This window comes from Schistocerca serialis, chromosome 3, assembly GCF_023864345.2.
Source record: "Schistocerca serialis cubense isolate TAMUIC-IGC-003099 chromosome 3, iqSchSeri2.2, whole genome shotgun sequence".
NCBI classification, from domain to species: Eukaryota; Metazoa; Arthropoda; class Insecta; order Orthoptera; family Acrididae; genus Schistocerca; species Schistocerca serialis.
In genome coordinates, this window is record NC_064640.1 from 679,965,468 (window position 1) to 679,986,245 (window position 20,778).

Below are 20,778 nucleotides of genomic sequence, written 5' to 3' on the forward strand. Positions count from 1 at the left end.
GTAAATGGTAAGGTAAGAGTCGTGGGGGCGAAAGCTGTGAGTGACACAGCCTATAATTATTACCTGTGATTTGGTAGGTTTGATTTTGAGAAGCCACTGGTTGCACCAGAAGGTGAACTGATTGAAATGAAACTGGTGGGATCGTTGGGATTTCTCGGTACAGCAGAGGGCGAGAAAGGCGGTATCATCTGCATACTGGAGGATGTGGACAAGAAGAGAGGGCTTTGGAATATTGGCAGTGTAGAGGACATACAGGACATGAGAGAGAACAGAACCTTGGGGCACACTTGCAGTGGGTGGGAAGATACAGGAGTTTGAATTGTTGATGGTGACATAAGACAGGCAGTTAGAGAGAATGGATGCAATGAGGCTGACACCATTTATTGGAAGTGCATAGGTCTAGAGCTTAAAGAGGAGGTAGGAATTCCATAAATGGTAAAATTCTCTTTCGAGATAAATGGAGACAAAAATGGGGGATTTGAGGTTGTTGATTTGGTGGGATAGGAGATGAGTAAATTATGCGAGTTGGTCATTGGAGCAGAACTTGGGAAGAAAGCCACATTGATGGACAGAAATGGGTAGGTGTTAATGCATATGCTGGGTTAGAATGGCCTTGAAAACCTTGCTAAGCAGGGAGGCAAGGCTGATGGGACGGTAGGAGGTGTCATCAGTAGCAGGTTTATTAGGTTTGAGGAAGAGAGGATTCGAGAGGCTTTCCATGGCTTAGGATAGAAACCCATGTGAAAGACTATTTCGTAAATGGTGGCTAGGATTTCTAGGAAGGAGAGACAGCATTCTTTCAGATGTCTTTTGTTATGGAGTATCTGTTGAATGTCTTGTGTTGTTAGGGGGATTTTGTTGAGCTACTGGATGTTAGGAGTGAGGGGTGAGAGGGAGGTATTGTTGCGCTCAAAGACTGTTGGGAATAGGGAGTAATAGAAGTGGGGGACGTCTGGGATGGTGAAGATGTCAGAGAGGTAGAATGCGAAGTGGTTGGCTTTGCTTAGGTTGTCGGGGAGTCAGAAGGGGGTAGGAAGAAGCAGGTTTGTTTCCAGAAAGATGGTGAAATGCCTTCCAGTACATAGAAGAGTTTATGGGCAGAGTGGCTTTGAGGTTTGTACACATTTGTCGCCAAACGCAGCATTTCTTTGCGTTCAGCAGATATTGTATGTATCGTTGCAGTTGTCGGTGGTATGTAGTGTGTCTCGGTCACAGATCTGCAGGAAATATTGGTTAACTCGACAGGATTGACAGAGGAGTAGGAGAGCAAGTGGAGGGAGTGTGGGACGGTGTGGATAGATGGACTTCATCGGAATGTGGTGCGTCATGGCATCTGATAAGGTCTGTTGCAGGAAGCTGGCAGCATGGTGATGTCACCAGGGTGTTGGAAGAATGAGGGGTGGCTTCCAAGTTGGATAGCAGTGATTCCCTGTAGGCATCCTAGCTGGTACAGGATTAGTCCTGGGTGTGTTAGGGAGAGGCAGGAGGAGTGGGTGCACTGGTAGGGTGCTTGGTGTAAGGGATGGTGCGTAGGACAGGGAAATAGACACTTCTGATGAGGTCTAGGACTGCTGTAGTAATGCGCCCGTGGAGGTTAGGAGATGAGAGGATAACATCAGGACCGAAATTGCCTTCAGAGCAGGTATGCAGTGGGAGAGGGATTATATCCTCATGGAGGGAGTCAATAAACCAACGCCACCACTTGAGTTCAGCATGGGAGCTGCTGCTGATCTTAAGGTCAGCGGCAGTAATAGATGACAAAATACACTCCTGGAAATTGAAATAAGAACACCGTGAATTCATTGTCCCAGGAAGGGGAAACTTTATTGACACATTCCTGGGGTCAGATACATCACATGATCACACTGACAGAACCACAGGCACATAGACACAGGCAACAGAGCATGCACAATGTCGGCACTAGTACAGTGTATATCCACCTTTCGCAGCAATGCAGGCTGCTATTCTCCCATGGAGACGATCGTAGAGATGCTGGATGTAGTCCTGTGGAATGGCTTGCCATGCCATTTCCACCTGGTGCCTCAGTTGGACCAGCGTTCGTGCTGGACGTGCAGACCGCGTGAGACGACGCTTCATCCAGTCCCAAACATGCTCAATGGGAGACAGATCCGGAGATCTTGCTGGCCAGGGTAGTTGACTTACACCTTCTAGAGCACGTTGGGTGGCACGGGATACATGCGGACGTGCATTGTCCTGTTGGAACAGCAAGTTCCCTTGCCGGTCTAGGAATGGTAGAACGATGGGTTCGATGACGGTTTGGATGTACCGTGCACTATTCAGTGTCCCCTCGACGATCACCAGTGGTGTACGGCCAGTGTAGGAGATCGCTCCCCACACCATGATGCCGGGTGTTGGCCCTGTGTGCCTCGGTCGTATGCAGTCCTGATTGTGGCGCTCGCCTGCACGGCGCCAAACACGCATACGACCATCATTGGCACCAAGGCAGAAGCGACTCTCATCGCTGAAGACGACACGTCTCCATTCGTCCCTCCATTCACGCCTGTCGCGACACCACTGGAGGAGGGCTGCAGGATGTTGGGGCGTGAGCGGAAGACGGCCTAACGGTGTGCAGGACCGTAGCCCAGCTTCATGGAGACGGTTGCGAATGGTCCTCGCCGATACCCCAGGAGCAACAGTGTCCCTAATTTGCTGGGAAGTGGCGGTGCGGTCCCCTACGGCACTGCGTAGGATCCTACGGTCTTGGCGTGCATCCGTGCGTCGCTGCGGTCCGGTCCCAGGTCGACGGGCACGTGCACCTTCTGCCGACCACTGGCGACAACATCGATGTACTGTGGAGACCACACGCCCCACGTGTTGAGCAATTCGGCGGTACATCCACCCGGCCTCCCGCATGCCCACTATACGCCCCCGCTCAAAGTCCATCAACTGCACATACGGTTCACGTCCACGCTGTCGCGGCATGCTACCCGTGTTAAAGACTGCGATGGAGCTCCGTATGCCACGGCAAACTGGCTGACACTGACGGCGGCGGTGCACAAATGCTGCACAGCTAGCGCCATTCGACGGCCAACACCGCGGTCCCTGGTGTGTCCGCTGTGCCGTGCGTGTGATCATTGCTTGTACAGCCCTCTCGCAGTGTCCGGAGCAAGTATGGTGGGTCTGACACACCGGTGTCAATGTGTTCTTTTTTCCATTTCCAGGAGTGTATATGATCTATGTGGCTGAGAAATTCGTATGGGATGGGATGACATCTATGTATATAGATAGTGGCACAGGTAAAGGTTATGGTTTTGAGGAAGAGAGAGTGGGATAAGGTGTTCGTTAGGATTATTATAGAGGGGCTGTAACAGAACAGGGCTGTTCTTGTGAGGGCCAATAGCAACTCTGCCTCGGGCAATGGAAAGTGGGTTATCTGTTTGTTGGAGGATGTATGGATAAGTACAGATGAGAATGGAGGAAGGTGTCTTTAAGGATGGAAGTATCAGTGTGGTGTTGTGATATGGTGTGCATAAAGACGTGTTTGTGAATTGAAATGGAGCACGTATTGTGGAATAGGATATTATATTGCTGCCGTGCCATGATTTGGGGAGAGGTGTGGTGTGGATGGGTGGGTGGAATTAGTTTACACTAGGACCAGTTTGCGGGAGTTGGTGGCTTGTGTGTTGAGCTGGAAGACAGAGGGGGCAACAAGGTAAATTTGGTACATGTTGTGTTTTCTATGGAACAGGTGGATGTTTTAAAGAACTATGGCTGTTGTTGGGGTAGACGGGCTGGTCATTAGGTTTGATTGGAACTCTCAGCTCAGGAACAAAAGTCATATTTTTTTTCCTTTATTGTAATTTCATGCCCCTGCCCCATATGGACAGGGGAGGGCTGGCAGTGGCACAGTTCGCTACTCTTCAGCTAAGTGACTTTACAACAAATATAAAAAGGGACTCACACATAAAGGGACTTTTCATTCTTAACTCGTTATTTATTCCCACGTCGGATTGACTACCCCAATACAGAATTCTAGTACAACAAACAAATCTCCCCGATGCCGCGAGAAACTTCGCGATTTCTCTAGTGTGATGTATTTTCGTTTAATAACATCGTGGAGTCGTATTTCTAGAGGCTTGCCAGTTTCAATTTCAAAGAAAATTATTCTTCAGTTGTAAGAGTCGCAAGAGGATCTTATTGTTCCACGCTACGATCATTTTCTTCTTGATTTTCATACTTTCAATCAAGTATAGTATCTCAACGATGTACGAGACATTACAGACAAACGTAACATCAAATCGTGATAAACGAGAGTGTGGCTATGAATCCAAACGTTATGGGTTAGATCCTCGATCGCTCCTAGGACATTTTCTATCTTTTACTGCTTCTTCCAACTCTCATAGGCTTTTTGTAGACGGAAAATGTGAAGTTGCGTCATGACTTGAAGTCCACGTGTAAATATGGCTCCCTATAGCTGACTGCAAACGTCACTTCGAAGGTCGGACGGCATAATTTCTCATAGTAAAAAAAAAAAAAATGGTTCAAATGGCTCTGAGCACTATGGGACTTAACATCTGAGGTCATCAGTCCCCTAGAACTTAGAACTACTTAAACCTAACTAACCTAAGGACATCACACACATCCATGCTCGAGGCAGGATTCGAACCTGCGACCGTAGCGGTCGCGCAGTTCCAGACTGAAGCGCCTAGAACCGCTCGGCCACACCGGCCGGTTCTCCTAGTAAATTCTTAGTTTTCAAACAAACCTTCGCGTTGAGGACAGTTGTACTTTCGTGTACCTTACTGTAGAATTTCGTTTACTTGTTCTTTGGTCTCTCCAGCCATTTAACTGTAGCGTACCTCTTCATTATTTAACTCACAATTCCGGAAAGTAGCGTAAAGTTTAAGTTGTTGTTTCAGAAACTTTGCTTTGTTGTTTTTGTTTACACACAGTTGCGTATAGCCCAAATTTGTGGAATCATATTTTCGTGTTTATCTCTAATTTAACTGGCTTATTCTTAATAAACTGTTACTTTTATCTTGAGTGAAAAGTGCTTGACTTGCCGTAGAGTTGTTAGGTCGGGGATTTGGTGTGATTGGTGCTGTAGCTTTTTCCATGTGGGTGACTGTAGTGGCATGGGAATAGGGGAAGTAAATGAGACTCATCAGTGGTTTTATATGTTATTTAGTAGAAACAGGAAGATTCAGGCTGAGTTAGACAAGGCCAGGTTAAGGAGGGAGAAGGGTAAAGAGAGGTGGGAAGTGGCAACAGGCAACAAGAGGAACACGCCTAGAACTTTGTCTGACAGCTTCGGCTCTGAGCACTATGGGACTTAACATCTATGGTCATCAGTCCCCTAGAACTTAGAACTACTTAAACCTAACTAACCTAAGGACAGCACACAACACCCAGCCATCACGAGGCAGAGAAAATCCCTGACCCTGCCGGGAATCGAACCCGGGAACCCGGGCGTGGGAAGCGAGAACGCTACCGCGTCTGACAACTTCGTGGTGAATGTGGGAAATAGATTTGACCTGTTGCTTGAGTTAGAAGCTGGTGAACCTCAAGCAGTTGCAGGTGTAGACAGGGCAAAACAAACTTTCAGCAGCAAATTGAAAAGTAAGAATGTAGGGAAATCAGTAAAGAGAAAGAAAGTGTTGTTGGTAGGTAGTTCCCATGGAAGAGGTGTTGGCCAACAATTGAAGGATGAACTAGGATCAGAATATCAGGTTACCAATTTTTTTAAATCTAGTGCTGGTCTGAAGCAGGATTTAGGATCACTTTACAAAGATTTCACTAAGGAAGACACCGTGGTTATAGTGAGTGGGGCAGGTAATAGTATTGACAGAGATCCTGGGTACAGTATAGAGTGTGACCTGGCAAATATTGCATCAGCATCGAAGCATACTAGTGTTGAGCTTGTATCTGTTCTTGGGCTCCATGACCGACATCATTTGAACTCTTCTTTCAAGAGAGTTAATTTTGAGTTGGAACGGCTGCTTATGTCGGGTGCAGAGTCACACATTAGTATCGTTCCTGTTGATTCGCTCAATAGGTGGGATTATACTAGGGATAGCCTTCACCTCAACAGGAAAGAGAAGGGTAAACTGGCTGGGAAAATAGCACGAAAGTTAAAGGGGGGAGACACTGTCATAAGTGATAAAATACCAGTGGTTACAGGGTTCAGAAAAGACCCTTTTTTAGCGTAGGGAGGACAGAAAGAAACCAAATTTTAAGAAAGGTTAGGGCTGAGACAAATCTTCAGTTTGAGAAAGAAACCAAAAAACATAATTCTAGCTTATTACATCAGTATAAACAGCTATCGGTTGAGAATTCTCAACAGTTAGGAAATATTTCAATTCTACCCAATTTTAACTCAGTCAATGTGAAATGTCAGCTATCTTTATTGTATCAAAATCTTCGAGGACTGAGAAATAAATTAATGAATTAATTATCTGCATAGATGAGTTAGACTCATCAAACCCAGCTGACATAGTCTGCCTCTCTGAACATCATGTGACCACTGTTATAGAACTTTTAAGTGTCACAGGGTTCAGGTTAGCATCTCACTTTTGTAGAGCAGAAATGGAGAAAGGATGAGTTGCCACATTCATCAGGAACTGTCAAATTCAAGAACATAGACATTCATAAATTTTGCTTCGAACAGCATATGGAAGCATGTGCATCAGAAGTAGAATTTCACAATAAATCCTTCATAATATTAAGTGTATATCGAGCACCTGCAGGTAACTTTAATATGTTCATAAACCACCTTGAAGCTGTACTGGCCCATTTAACAACCAAAAACAAATAAATAGTGGTTGCTGGTGATTTCAATGTAGATTTCCTTAAAGACTCTCCCAACAAGAAATTATTTGGGTTAGCAACACTATCATTCAACTTAATTCCCACTGTAAAGTTCCCCACTAGGGTAGCAAATCGCTCACAAACAGCCATTGATAATGTCTTTACAGAAAAATGGTTCAAATGGCTCTGAGCACTATGGGACTTAACATCTATGGTCATCAGTCCCCTAGAACTTAGAACTACTTAAACCTAACTAACTTAAGGACAACACACAACACCCAGTCATCACGAGGCAGAGAAAATCCCTGACCTCGCCGGGAATCGAACCCGGGAACCCGGGCGTGGGAAGCGAGAACGCTACCGCACTACCACGAGCTGCGGACTCTTTATAGAAAAGTCCAGTGAACAAAATTATACTACAAAACCAATAGTCAGTGGCCTCTCAGACCATGACATGCAGTTCCTTCTGTTAAAATTTAATACTGAACAGGATATAAAATCTGTTAAATTTGAGCTGAAGAGGGTAATAAATAAGCCAAAAAGTGATTATTTTAAGACACTCCTCAGAAACATTCACTGGACTGATGTTTACAGTGCTCATGGCATAAATGAAAAAAATAACACTTTTGCTAATAAACTAATTACCTTCTTTGAACAGTGTTTACCCCAAATCTAACCAAGGTTAGAGCAAAGTCTACAAAGAAGCCACGGATTACTCAAGGAATAGGGGTATCTTGTAAAACAAAAAGAAAACTATATCTGTCAATCCGAATCAGTTCTGATGTTGATGCTATAGCACATTACAAGAAATACTACATAATGTTAAAGACTGTAATACGGACATCAAAGTAAATATATTACAAGGAAAAGATAGTCATTTCAGATAACAAAATAAAGACAATATGGGATATAATGAAGGAGGAGACCGGTGGAGCCAGACACGAAGGGCATTAGAGTAAATGATACATTGGTGACAGATATGTATAGTGTTGCAGAACTTTTTAGCAAACATTTTATAACTGTTACTTAAAAGATGGGGTTGTCAGGATCTGTAGTGTAGTGTTAGCAGTTAGCCAACACTACGCACACTACTTGGTTGAGGATGCCGATATGCACGCGTCAATTCACGCAGGCTGGCGTGAGGTCTGAAACAGGATACGTAATGAATGCTATAAAGAAAAGTACGTAGCTGCTGGAATACTTAACTTTAATCCATCCTTGTTGTACATCGCTCTTGACGATACAAGTGAGACTCTGTAGATGCATGCAATGTAATGCTAATGGCGCCTTGCTAGGTCGTAGCCATTGACTTAGCTGAAGGCTATTCTAACTATCTGCTCGGCCAAGGAGCGAGGCTTCGTCAGTGTAGTCGCTAGCAAAGTCGTCCGTACAACTGGGGCGAGTGCTAGGGTTACGATATTGAGAAGGCTATCTACACTTACAGTGAAAATGTACTTAATTCATTAGACAAAAAATTGCAGGCAACTGGTATATTTTGTGATCTGTCAAAGGCATTTGACTGTGTAAATTACAATACCATTTTAAGTAAATTAGAATATTATGGTGTAACAGGAAATGCTGCTAAATGGTTCAAATCTTGTATCTCTGGCAGGAAACAAAGGGTGTTATTAGGAAAGAGACATATATTAAGCTATCAGACATCATCCGACTGGGAAGTAATTACATGTGGGGTCCTACAAGGTTCCATTTTAGGGCCCTTACTTTTTTGTGTATATCAATGACCTTTCATCAGTAACATTACCAGATGCCAAGTTCGTTTTGTTTGCCAATGATATAAACATAAATAGGAAATCAAGTGCAGTCTTATAAAAATCGGCTAATAAAATATTTGTGGACATTAATCACTGGTTCCTAGCCAATTCTTTGTCACTAAACTGTGAAAAAACACACTACATGCAGTTCAGAACTTGTAAGGGGTATCCCACGAGTATATGCCTAAGATACCATGACAAGCAAATAGAAGACCTGGACAGTATGAAATTCTTGGGATTACAACTTGATAATAAATTCAACTGGGAGGAGCACACCACAGAACTGCTGAAGCGTCTTAACAGATCTCTATTTGCAATGCGAATTGTGTCAGACATAGGGGATATAAACATGAAAAAGCTGGCATACTATGCTTACTTTCATTCTATAATGTCATATGGGACTATTTTTGGGATAATTCATCAAGCCAAGCTAAAGTTTTCCGGACACAAAAACGTGCAGTAAGAATTATATGTGGTGCGAACTAAAGAACATCCTGCAGAAGCCTGTTTAGAGAACTAGGGATACTAACTACTGCTTCCAAATATATTTATTTCTCAATGAAATTTGTCATCAAAAATATATCACTTTTTCAAACCAACAGCTCAATTCATGGAATCAATACTAGAAATAAGAATAATCTTCACAAGGATTTCAGTGCATTAATGTGTTCATTATAAATAGGTGTGTGTGTGTGTGTGTGTGTGTGTGTGTGTGTGTGTGTGTGTGTGTGTGTCTGTGTAAGTACGATACGATCTAACTTCTGCACCATTTCAGTGCAGTAATGTGTTCATTGTAAATAAGTATTATAGTAGTTCTATTACATGCTCATTACCTTATAAATAAAAACCCTTTCTTATTTTAAATTCAGTGCGTTAGTGTTTGTAAAATGATGCTTTCATATAGTGTTCATTAAAAATTGACGATCATTCGCTTGGGACCTGTGGAATCGTAAATTACCTTATTTGTTTGAGTTGTAAATATTTGTCATGTATTATTGTTTTTCTGACATGTTCTACATCCTGGAGGACCTCCTCACTACGAATCAATTGGAATGAAAGTAAATCTAATCTAATCTAATGTATAAGTTTCAGCAAATGTAACAGTATCGATTGAACCATGGAGCCATCCCACTATGCACTGAAATATGCCCGGAAAACGAAGCAGTGGCTGAGAGGGACGTTGTATGCGTCGGCCTGGGGCTGCGCAGCATTTCAGTTTCACGCTCTGAGACACACCAGACGCTATTTGGCGCCCGATCGCAGTCATTAACCCGTGTGTCTTGCAATTGCCCCCAGTTATGCTGCGACCACTCTTCGATTGGCAGACAGAACAGCTGCCTCTTCTTGATCCGCACAACATGCCGATCCGATGACGTCACAATTCTGAGGCAGCCCCGGTTGCACCATTCGTCGCTGGATACACAATGTGTCCGTGCCAGCTGAACAGCGCATTAATAGACCGACGTGCTGCAGCGCTTAGAGAGTATCCGACTAGTGTTCGACAGTAGCCAGGTTCAAATCCAGCTATAGGTTATACGTGGTTTCCTTAAATTCTGGCGTATGCCAGGACAGTTGCTTCAACAGGCCAATCCCTCCTCTCCTTTCCCATAGGAACGAACACTGCGCATCTCATGACCTCGTTATCGACGAGAAGCTAAACTCTAAGTTTTATTTCCACTGTCTTTCAGATGAGCAAACATACGTATTGGCCTTCTGCAGGTGTCAGCTCTAACGGCCTATTTCACACGTCGTTCCCGCTTCTAAAGCCATGACAGTATTACATTTGACTCGCATGTCTTTCTTCACAACAGTAAATATTTCTACTTGAACAAGGCGTTTGCACCTGACAAGAATTCACGTTTTCACGTTTAGCAGAACGGATATATTCTACACATCAAAAATGGTTCAAATGGCTCTGAGCACTATGGGACTTAACTTCTGAGCTCATCAGTCCCCTAGAACTTAGAACTACTTAAACCTAACTAACCTAAGGACATAACACACATTTATGCCCGAGGCAGGATTCGAACCTGCGACTGTAGCGGTCGCGCGGTTCCAGATTGTAGCGCCTAGAACCGCTCGGCCACCCCGGCCACCCCGGCCGGCTTCTACACATCGACCACACATTCTTTGAAAGTTCAGGAATTCTATCTCGAGAACGTGCTATTTACTTCTGGATTCAAACTAATTCAATATATTTTTTTCAATCTGTGCAGCATTTCGTCTTTTCAGCTCCTCTCACTTTTTCTGCACGATGATAATTCTCCAGTTCTGAAAAGAGGCAGTCTGCAATTTTGTAGGAATTAAACACATTTGATGATCTATTAGTCTGATAACCGCGAGTAAAAATGGAGATGCAAACATGCGCTAGTTTCCACGTGGGAGTTACGGATTATGCAGGGCTAAGAAAACCCTTAATTTTTAGAGTGCACCAAAGCCGCCACAACTGATATCACCGGTACGACGAAACAACAGAAACCATTGCTGAGAGGTATTTTTAGCAATGCTTTTATGAAAATGTAAGTGGTGACAGCAGCTGATATATAACTCTTATAACGAAATGGGTAAAAGTGCAATGTGCACAGACATAGCCCAAGGGGGGCTTACAATGTCACTGGGAGCGGTTTCTCTGCTGCAGCTATGGACACGTTCTTTCAGCATGACGTGGCCCTGTAGAGATTCGTTGTGCGATGATTCGCTGGACGAATATAGCATTGCTTGAATCACGAGCAGTTGCCACTGTCACAGTCATTGACCGAGCTTCCACCACGAAACCTCAGTGTTGACACGAGACATTAATTTGTCCTCAACATTACGATTATGACTGTGTTCTTATAAGAACTACTGCAAAAAATGCTACAATTGTATTTACACACTTTTGTATAGTTAATTAAAACCGCGATGTCTGTTGAAATTGTGTACGACCCTTACCATTTTTGTAAGTCTTATTGTAGGGGTAACACTGAAACAGCTATGTCTCTATACTTTAGCTCTTGTTAAATACGAACAGCTTTACTCTGATTTTTCCTGACTGCTACTAATCAATATTTACTCTTCTCACAGTACTGATTTCATTCTTGACGGACTTGCTTCTCGTGTGATTCACTATCATATTGCTTATAAATTAGTATATATTTAATTAATTCAGATAATACCTACGCAAGTACGAAACTGCGTTTTTCAAATCAGAATTAGTGTTCCGTTTCATGCAGATAAAACATCGTCAGTGACTTTATTTTTATCGCCTATTTCTCACCTACACAGGGATCCACACGTGTTTCCATTCTACTTACCGCATTTTCCTCGCATTTTTTTCTAAGACGTTGCACACCTTTCAGTGTTGTATATCTAGCGCAAATGACATGTTGCCGTTTACTTTTAAAGGGGGTGCTTACAGAGACCAACGCTTTCACTAGTAGCGTACACAGTATCAGTAACAAAAAATCCTATTGAACACGAACTATTACTGTGGACACAAAAAAATTAGCAGCAATAAATAAGGAAATGGATTATGCGTACTAAAATAAACGAAAGCAAATAAAATTACAGTGCGAAATTAACTATCACACAGACAGTAAACTGCCTGAAACTGAAGCGAGGTGTAAGTGGGAAGAGTTTTTATTGTGGTGCGTGTTCGATGTGGCTACAGGTCTCCTGAGAATGGGTAAAACTTTGCCATGCCTTCTGTGTGAGTCTCAGTTCACAATTTCCTTCATAGTTGTGATTCTAAAGTAAATTTGGGCATAATTTAGTAAAATGAGGATTCATTTTATTTTATTTATTTATATGCTTCACCTAGCAAGATTAGGGCCTTACACAGTAAGGGGCAGTTTAATGTTCTGAACCAAAATAGGTCACGTGCTAATTTCCCGCACCTGTTTTCTGTAACGGCATAGACCACAGTCAGCAGAGTTACGGGCACCGACTGTCGTAAGTCTATGATCTATGCTGATGGAAGCACCCTTTGCTGAGCAGCCTGCTCCGTGCCGTCTATTTCCGCGAGGCAAGAGCTGAATCCAGGACACTGACCAACCTTCAGGGAGCTTCTACACTTCGATTCACTAATGCGTGGAAATCGCTGGACCTAACTCACCGGCTCCTGTTCGAGACGCTTCTGTGTGACATAGAAACGGGACTTCTTCCGCACGGTCAGCGCCCAAAAACTGCATTTAAACCACTCAAGCCAGTCTGTTATCATTGGTACAGCAGGGCCATGTTATGGCGCTCAGCCTGCGCCAGTCTACGCCAGTTCATTATGCAGCTACTACCACCGTCATCGCGACGCAAACTACTGACTGTTGCCTGATTGCACTGACAGCCAGCAGTCCGCCGCCGCTCTCCATCCTGCCGCTCTATATTCATCACCGTGGGAGTCCTACTGGCCGAGCCTGCCTAACCCCGGTTAATGGTCAAGGCGCCACTGCTCCGCCATCCTGACTTAAGCCGTCGGCACACGGACCGTGCTGTCGAACGTCAACATTGAGCGTGCCGAGTTCAGCGTGCTGCTGAACGCTCAGACACGACGCGACTTCTGCACACGGTACGTGGGACCCATCGTGGTATACGCGATCGCAACGCACTCCGGCGGCTGTTGCTGGAAGTTCCTAGTTCGTAAATCACACTGTTTACTAAACTGGCGCGCGTAAAATTCCCACGTTAGCTCTATTAAAACGCACATTTCCTCCATTGTCCACGAAAGGGAAAGTACCATGTCGAATCAATAAGGACACAGGCTTATAAAAGTTCCATTACAAACAGTGTGGTAAAAATTTGCAATACTTCTTCACATAAGATAAACATTATTTCATCATTCCCACATTTTAGTAAAACCCCAAGGTCAGTCTTACTTGATCACTGTTCCTACTCAGTAGCAGAATCTTGGCAACACGTGAATTACGAAGCCTAAAAGAAAAAGGACCAAAATAGATTTACACAAGTAGCGCAAGGTGTCCTGTAGATCAAGCCAACCGAACACCCAAAGAAAGATGAACTTATTTTTACATAACATCAAATATTATAGTATATACTTATATTAAATTAATAATAAAGTAACAGAACGTAATAAAAACGCAAATGTAAGGAAAAAATTTATGTACTGGCGAGTCGCGAACCTCCGCCCAAACATAAAAATGTTACTAAGTAGAGACGCTACCCACCACTCAGTTTTTTTTATATATATAGACTCCAATTATACTGAAACTTCCTAGCAGATTAAAACTGTGTGCCCGACCGAGACTCGAACTCGGGACGTTTGCCTTTCGCGGGCAAGTGCTCTACCATCTGAACTACCGAAGCACGACTCACGCCCGGTACTCACAGCTTTGGAAGGTAGGAGACGAGATACTGGCAGAAGCAAAGCTGTGAGTACCGGGCTATAGTCGTGCTTCGGTAGCTCAGATGGTAGAGCACTTGCCCGTGAAAGGCAAAGGTCCCGAGTTCGAGTCTCGGTCGGGCACACAGTTTTAATCTGCCAGGATGTTTCATATCAGCGCACACTCCGCTGCAGAGTGAGAATCTCATTCTGGAAACTTCCCCCAGGCTGTGGCTAAGCCATGTCTCCGCAGTATCCTTTCTTTCAGGAGTGCTAGTTCTGCAAGGTTCGCAGAAGAGCTTCTGTAAAGTTTGGAAGGTAGGAGACGAGATACTGGCAGAAGTAAAGCTGTGAGTACCGGGCTATAGTCGTACTTCGGTAGCTCAGATGGTAGAGCACTTGCCGGCGAAAGGCAAAGGTCCCGAGTTCGAGTCTCGGTCGGGCACACAGTTTTAATCTGCCAGGAAGTTTCATATCAGCGCACACTCCGCTGCAGAGTGAAAATTTCATTCTCCAATTATACTGGTTTCTCCTTCCAGTAAACAAAAATGAGTCTCCTTCGTCTTGTTGGCGAAGAAACAATCTTTTGGAACAAAAAAAATATATTTTTTTCTCAAAGCCAAACTCAAATTTCTTTTTCCTTTAAGAACAAATTATGAGGAATAAATAAGGAAAAGTTTTTATTTTTTTTTCAAAAGAAAACAAAGACTCCAATTATACTGGTTTCTTCTTCCAGTAAACAAAAATGAGTCTCCTTCGTCTTGTTGGCGAAGAAGCAATCTTTTGGGAAAAAAAAAGAGTTTCTCAAAACCAAAATCAAATTTCTTTTTCCTTTAAGAACAAATTATGAGGAATAAATAAAGAAAATCCTTTTTTTTTTTTAAATTAAAGTCGTCGTGCGACTTGTAGTTAAAGACCAGTTCTTACAGGAGCTCCTGAAGTGTCTCCGCCTACAGCACGCCAGCTCGTCCAAACGTGTCTTCTCATGGGGTAGGCGTGGGTTCTGGGTAGCAGATCTATTCAGTTCGGTTCGGTTTATACAGTTTTCAGCTTCTCAGGGCTTGGACGTACCAGCTACTAGGTGGGTCATCGAAAGTGCTTCGTAAGAAATTGGAAAAATATTGCTTATAGCGTGGGTTGCGTATCAGGACGCAGTGTCGTTCGTTGAGATAAGTCCAATATCCTAGCGCAGACTTGTCGCCAGAAGCAAAAAGATAGCGGATCGTGTGGCCACAGATCCAGTTCACAGAGTGAGTTTTGGCGGAGGGATAGAAAGTCTTATCGGGGTACAAAAGCATGTGGACGTCGATCTGAGCCGGTGTTTGGCGAGTAAGAAACGCCAAAATTCGCCGCGCAAGTGTCCAGACGTCGAACGCTGTGCCACAGTGGAACCGGTGGACATCCGTGTCATCCACTCCATGTGGGTGCAGAGGGATGAATCGGCGAGATGGATGCGGTGCAGACGATCTCGGTTAACTTGTTTGCCATTCACGGTGATGTACCACGCTGATTGAACGTCTGATTCAAGAAAACGCGCATGGATCGCCTTCCATATGTGTCGCCACACGTACTGTGGATACTTACGTTCGATGGGGTTGGACGGGCGACACTGTTGTAACAATTCTGAGACTGTTTTCGTGAGGTACAAACGTGTAAGTGGTAAGGACCGGTAGATATACGAGTAACTGAACTCCAGGAAAAATCGTTGGATGTATAAAAGGGGGTTGGAATGGTCGATACCAGTACTGGGGCGGACAAGGAGGCCGGTGCAAAGTTGTGAAGCAGGAGGCTAGTAAGGCTCTGCGGGCAACGATGCCAAAGTTTTAGTTGGGAACTGACGTATAGGGCCTTGACACGAGTCGGCACGTGGATGAGTCCCACCCCGCCACGATCTCGTGGCAGTGCAAGGGATTCATACTGCACCTTGAATAACATCCCCGAGCTGACGAAGGAGCCGAAAGCCATCAACAGTCGTCGCGCCAGGAGATTTGGGACTGGTAGTACTTGAGCCACGTGTGGTATACGGGAAGCATGATACATGTTCACGTATTGCGCGCGTTGGATAACGTCGAGAGCTCGTAGCCGGTGATCTGCGAGATTTGCTCTGATTGTCTGTAGCAAGCGTCTACCATTGATAGTCGCTGAGCGGCGTAGGTCTGCTGTGAAATCAAGTCCAAGACACCGTATGGTGGCGGCGACACTAAGGGGGGCAGCGCATCTCTCCGGCAAGCACTCACCAATGAGCAGGACCTTGGATTTTGACACGTTGAGGCAGCTCCCCGAAGCTTCGCCGTAAGTCGCCACCCATGTCAGTGCTGCTCGTACTTCATCTTCACTGCGCAGATATAGTACTATGTCGTCTGCGTAGGCTGTACAACAAAAACGGTGGCCGTGCACAGCCATACCTTCCAAACGTTGGTGCATGCCCTGGAGCGGGGGTTCCAAGGCGAAAGCATACAAAATCGTGGAATGAGGGCAGCCTTGCCGCACAGATCGTGCGATGACCAGGGGCGGTGTTAGGCGACCATTGTAAATGATTTTAGAGGTTGCACTACTCAACAGGCGCATAACCACTGTGACAATACCGCCAGGAAAACCCATATGCTGAAGAACTGTCCGTAAATAGAAGTGGTCAACACGGTCGAAAGCCTGGCTGAAGTCCAGTGAATCCAAGGTGCCAGGGAGACGCTGATAATGCGCTAATGCTATCATGTCTCTGTAACGGCAAAGGACCGTACGGATGTTGTTGTCGCCTCCTAGGGAAGTCTGGTCGCAGAATGTGACCTTTCGTGCGACCTTGTCGAGTCTCGATGCCAGTAGCCGTGTGAATATTTTCATGTCGCTGTTGAGCAAAGTAATTGGTCGATAGTCCTGGACCCTCGATAACCCGCGCGGTTTATGTACGGGGATAATAATGCCTTCTAGAGAGGCGCTCGGGACCACTGTCATCGGTGACATCAGCTCTTGTGCGATTGCCGTCCACGTGGAAGCCAACAAATAGTGAAAACTTTTATAAGATTCGATGGGTATACCGTCAGGTCCAGGAGATCTGTTATCGGAACCCGCCTTGATACCATCTACCACTTCATCTGTGGTTACGTCGTCTTGGAGGTCATGCACTGCATCCTCCGGAAGAGTGTTCGTAGTAAGCTGAGCGACTTCTGTGATCAGTGCTGCAGAATGCGGTACGGCTGCGTATAGCCCGGAAAAATGAGCATGGAGAGTACGACCGATGCTTTGTTGGGTGTCGTGTCGGCGACCTTCCACATCAGTGAGGACTTGGATCAGAGCTCGTCGTCGTCGTTGTCTTTCCTGTAGGAGGTGGTAGATCGACGGACGTTCTTGAGGGATTCGATTAGAAGCTCGAGAACGGACTACAGTGCCTTCCAAGTGACGCCGCATGATCAATGAGATCTGCGCCTTCGTGCGATGGACCATCGACTGCCGGGCTGGCGACAAAGGCATCGTCTTACAGTCACGTAGTATGGTGTAGTAGAAGTGCAGGGTATGAGTTTGCCACGCCTTTAATTTCTTCCCATAACTCATCAGAGTCTTCCTGAGGGTCGGCTTTGCACAGGAGAGCCACCATGATAAGGTGGAGTCATAGGCTTTTCGACGATGGTGGCAGCGTGCCCACGCTTCTTCGATCATACGGCGACAGTCTGAGGAGGTCAGGTGAGCGACATTGAGTTTCCACAGACCACGACTATGCCACACTCGCTGTCGGGCGAGAGTGACGTCACAGAGGTACGCATCATGGTCTGAAAAGGCCAAGGGCCGACTTCCGCATGACGTGTGCCATCAGCAAGGGAGCGGGTAACGTAGATGCGATCTATGCGGCTTGACGAGTGAGAGGTGTAGAATGTATAGCCTGGTTGAATTCCGTGGAGCTTCTTCCATGTGTCAACAAGTCGTAGACGGTCGATGACCACTGAGAGAGATGCACAAGAGGAATGTCGCGGGAGTTGGTCCGCGGGCTCTTGTGTCGAGTTAAAATCCCCACCGAGTACCAAATCGTCCTGCGGACCGGTGAAGAGGGGTGTGACGCTTTCGACAAAAAAAGTTTGTCGGTCATGACGGCGGCCAGTGCCGGACGGAGCGTAGATATTAATAATACGCACGCCGAACAGTGTGAGGGCCATACTTCGCGCAGTGGGGAGGTAGATGACGTCCTCTGCAGGGAGTCCGTCGCGTAGCAGGATGGCGACGCCGCTACCGGTGTCGGATGCGGGGGAAACATGGGCGTTGTATCCGGTGGGAACTAGGAAGTCAGCCACAAACACCTCTTGTAAGAGTGCTATATCCACATCCGCAGAGTAAATAGTGTCTCTGAACATGGCCAGTTTATGGGGGGCACGAATAGTGGCACGATTCATCGTGGCGATACGATATTGCTGTGTACGGCCACCCTCAGTATTTGCAGAACGTGCGGTAGAAGTAGCCGGCAGGTGGAGACCCGCCGGTGGTCCCGCAGTGGTGATAACTACTGGTGGGGCGCCAGCCCCAGTGTCGCCGAGGTGGACTCCTGTGCAGACACGCTGGCAGTCTGCTCCGCTTCTTCTTCAACGTCATCGGCCCAGGAAGCTGACGACGTGGACATGCGACGGTCACGTACTTCCGGAACGCGTGTTGTGGATTCCGCAACATGAGTGGCATGGGGACCGCCGTCATCATTCGTTGACAACGGCGAGGACACGTCCCGAACCGCGGGAGAGGAGGCGTCACAGGGTGGGGGGGGGGGGGGGGCGCTTGTTGCTGCTGCATCGCGTGACTGGACGCAATGTGGGAGATCACCGTCAGACATCAGTCGACATCTCGTGGGGCCGTCTGAGAAGGGGCGTCATCGGAAGGCGTTCGTCGTTGTTTCCTGTGTTTGCGAGGCGACCGCTGTTTTCCGATGTGGCCTTCTGAATCAGAGTGTGGTCGTCCGTCGTCTGACGCCGTACCTGTCTGGACAAAGGCAGACGTCGGCACGACACCGAGGTCGACGTCCATGGTTCCAACAGGAACATCGGTTTCGGTCTGCAACCCGGACGGTCCTGAAGCGAGCACTGGAGGTGACGTCGTGCTTGTGTCGTCGGCGCGTTGTGCTGCGGCGGGTGGCGTTGACGATGCTGCTGGCGCAATCGAGATTGGTACGACGGGGTCCTGTGCAACTTTGGCGTAGGTGATTGGTGAGGACGTGACCGTCGAAGCCTGGGTCTCTTCACGTAACGGCGTCTGTATTAAACGGCGGTGTAAGCATTCGGAACGTACATGTCCCTCCTGGCCACATCCTGCGCACGTTCGTGGCTGTCCATCGTACATGACGATGGCCCTCACACCGCCAATCAGCAGGTACGATGGGACATGTTTCGTCAGCTCAATTTTTATTTTCCGGACGACATTTAATACGGGGTAGGTGGTAAATGTTTGCCACTTCTCCGCGACGTGACCCAAGACGGTGCCATATGGTTGGAAAGCGGTAATGACCACATCCTGAGGCACCTCGAACGGGACCTCAAACACCCGCAATGTCCAGAGACCGAATCCAGCATGGGCGACTGTCACAGCACCCATATGTCCATCAGAGTGTTTAAATTTGAGTCCGGTGGCATGACGGTGAATTATGTCATTGCAAATTTCCCCCGTCGACATCTTGATGTAGACAACACTTCCAGTGATGGAAAAATGTATGCCGATTACGTCCTGGGGGTTCAAACGTAGATCCTCACGTATGAACTGTTCGACTTCGAAAGCTCTGGGTCGTGGATGTTCGGCCTGAAACGTTACTTTGATCGTTGCACGGCGGTACGAGTGCGCCATGGTGTACGTTAGTACTGGACTCGATAGACACAAACACCGCGACGCGGAAGTAAACACCGCCGAGAGCGGAGCGCCGGACGGAGCGCGGAGCAGCTCCGCACGCTAGCACGGCTGCGAGCCGACTGTGACCACTCTAATCCAATATCCTGTTAGTAATTGCCATTTCTAGGATATTACGTATCTTAGTACTTGCTGAAAGCTTTAATCGTAGCTATGTTACTAATTGAAATTTAATTATAACAAATTGTACCAATACCAATGCATTTTGGGTGCATCCTCAATGTACTGCTGCCTTATAATAGCATACTCTCATAATAGTCAAGTTACAATAATTCTTTTGCCACGAATATGATGTTTCTCATTATTTTATTGCAACGGATCACACAGTTAACAATGGGTTTTCCAATGATTCTCAATTTTCTGGTGCTCAGAAACGGCATATATACGTAAGGGCTTGAAATGAATACGAATATGGCGCCTCACAACTTTGTGCTGAAGGGAGATGGCGTGCATGTGACGTAGGTGGCGTTGTGTCATCTCATTGGTCAACGCTCAGACGCACGCTGAGAATATCTGACATTCTAGACATTGCTCTGCACGTTCGGAAAGACTCCCGAACGTGCTATTCCACGCTATGACGTCAGAAACTAGGCACGCTCAACGTTCGGATGCATGGTCCGTGTGCCGACGGCTTTAGCAGCAGTCACCCACCCCGTGTGTGTTACCGTTCACTGCCACCAACTGCGTCGGTGCACCCGTGCCTGCACGCTGGAATCCGTGGGTCATCATCGCCTGTCACGTGCTGTGTGTCTGCTGCAGACACACTTCTCTACGTTTATTTATGATGTAAGTAGGTTGTTTAGGTTTTTATGTTGGTAATGTCATGTAGTGCTGTGTATGAAAATCGCTGACTGCGCTGTGTGCAGTCTGTGGCTGGTTGGACTCATTGTTGGAATATTCGCTTGTGTAGTGTTGAGCAGTTGGATGTGAACAGCGCGTAGCGTTGGGCAGTTGGAGGTGAGCCGCCAGCAGTGGTGGGTTTGCGGAGAGAGATGCCAGAGTTTTGAGGGGACGATCTGGACGTGTCCCCGTCAGAAAAAGGAAACTTGTGTAATTGTATGT